Here is a 2,643-nt window from a genome sequence, read left to right as displayed (position 1 = left end):
TGTTCTACATAGTATTGGAAGTCCTAGCCACAGCAATATGACAAGAAAAAGAAATAAAAGGCATCCAAAGGAAAGGAAGAAGTAAAACTGTCATTATTTGGAAATGACATGATACTGGTAAGATTTCATTCTTAAAATGTGTATACATTTTATGGCACAGTGTGTGTGTGTGTGTGTGTAATGGAACATTACTCTGCCATAAAAAAGAATGAAATCTTAACCATCTGTGACAACATGGATGGACCTATAGGGCATTATGCTAAGTGAAATAAGTCAGATGGAGAAAGACAAATACCATATAATCTCAATTTTATGCAAAATCTAAAGAACAAAATAAATGAACTAGATACAGGGGACAAACTGATGGTTGCTAGATTGGAGGAGGTGAGAAAGGTGAAGCGATTAAGAACTACAAATTGATTATAGGCATTCTGACCTGAAACTAACTTTTTTTAAAGAAGTACAAATTGGTAGTTACAAAATAGTCACGGGGATGTAAAATAAAGTACAGTGTAGGGAATATAGTCAATAACAATGTGAAAACTATGCATACTGTTAGATGAGTACTAATCGGGGAGATAATTTCATAAATTATATAAATGTCTAACCACTACGCTGTACACCTGAAACTAATATAATATTGAATGGCAATTACAATTTAAAAAGTAACGGGCTATATAGTACAGCATAGGGAATATAGTCAATAATATTGTAATAACTATGTACAGTGTCAGATGGGTCACAGACTTATTGGAGTTATTACTTTGTAAGGTATATGTCTAATCACTATGTTGTTTTGAACACCTGGAACTAAAATAAATAAATAAATAAATAAATAAATAAATAAATAAATAAATAGTTCATCCTGTTTTCACCTCTTCAGGAGGGACAGGTCAACTGACCGAATTTGTGAGCAATGGCTTCCATTCCTGTTCCTTCCACGGGTTGTTTCTGAGCTCAGGTTCTGGCATAGCGCCTCACACTCTTGGCACCTGGTAATGTGTCCAAAGGGTTGTGTAACTCTCCTGATATGTATTTTGGTGTTTTAGAACACTTTCCGGTTTTTTAGTAAGGTGAAACACAGCATAGAGAATGGCATTTTCTTTTGAGAAACAGCATTTTAAAAGAATGCTTAGGAAAAATGCCTTTGGAGACTGCACGATGGGTGGTTTCACTCACGACAGGAACAGGTGGCCACACCTGGGACCTGGCGAAGTCTGGCAGGAGGTGGCTGTGGATGTTTTGGGTGATCTGGTTCATCAGGAAGGATGTTGTCTCCAGGGACCCTGGGTCAACTGCTTTTAGAAATTTGTGTCAACATTGCAGAGGATTCTGCAGGTGCCTTAGGTCTAAGCCATAAGCAAGGAAATTGCAGCCCCTTCTCAGGTGAAGCAAAGGTGAATTCAAAATAGGGAATGATGTTACAAGTCCAACTCCAAAACCTGGGTGCAGTTTTGATGGTACACATTTAAGTGTTCAATTTAGTGTGACAGTGATGGTGTCAGGTGTGAAATGAAGACACTAAATTCAGCTGAACTGGCCTCAGAAGCAGGGAGGGCAGCTGGGCTAGGAGGGTGCAGTGGGCTAGGCCACCTTTGGCTTCACTACCTGCTCGCTCAGCCTCACCCCAACCCTTACTTCTTCCTCCTGCCAATCCCTGAGGTTGAGTGAAGAAAGGGGCAAATGGTTCTTTCTCTTCCAATTCTGGAAAGAACAAACTGTAAGTACGTCCTCTGAATACATCTAAATTATGTCAAGTGCTCAACTGTTCAAGGGTTTCAGAGTATTTATTGTAAGCTTGGACTCCCACTGTAGCTCCAGGTTTCTGTTGACAGCTTCCATCTGTCCTGAAAGCAGAATTGATGGTTCTACGCATACCCTGGAGCCACAGCAGGGATTTGTTCCAAGGAGAGCAGGTATGATGATAATCACACTCATTTAAAGTGATTGAAGGCCTACAAAGCCAAATTGTTGGGTGTCCTCTTCAGATTTAACAATGTTTAGTCTGTCCATGCTCTTAATTGGACGCACCCCCTCAGGGGAGCCTGCAGTGGGCTGGTCGTCCGGAGTTTGCCGCGGTGAGGCTCAGCGGAGACCCCTCAGATGGGCACTCTGGGACACTGTAGTCTCCTCAGTCATGCAGAGCAACAAATACGTCCTGCGTTTGGAAGACTAAATGCCACTGCATTGGTGATAAAAATGGATTTTTCTCTCTAATTCCATAATCTTGCCAATTAAGACAAGTGGTTAATACAACTTTTAAGTTATGTTAAGAGAATTCCTAAAGCTTTGTTCTGGCCCCATGGGGACACTTAAATGAGCTCAGAACACTATCGCTATGGTAGACAGCTTGGCAGAAGAGACAGGTGTGGGAGAACATGACCTTTGATCACAGAGATGTTCTGAGAGGTCCATATGAGATTTTGCTTAGGGGGACTGGATTAAGATCAGGCAAATCATTCTAGGTGTGGAGAGAATCTGAACTGTATCAATAAAGTAAGTAGAAGTCAGCCACCATGAACATGTAATGCTAATGGGAAAACAGATTTTATTTTGTTAAGTTATTCACTAGGGAACCAACTTTAGTTCTTTCTAATCCTTTTTCTTCAAACCTGATTGGCTGCAACTTGCAGAAAAGGAAGC

Source organism: Rhinolophus hipposideros (assembly GCF_964194185.1).
Source record: "Rhinolophus hipposideros genome assembly, chromosome: X".
Lineage (NCBI taxonomy): Eukaryota > Metazoa > Chordata > Mammalia > Chiroptera > Rhinolophidae > Rhinolophus > Rhinolophus hipposideros.
The sequence above is the reverse complement of the archived record's forward strand: the minus strand, read 5'-3'. Positions refer to the sequence as shown.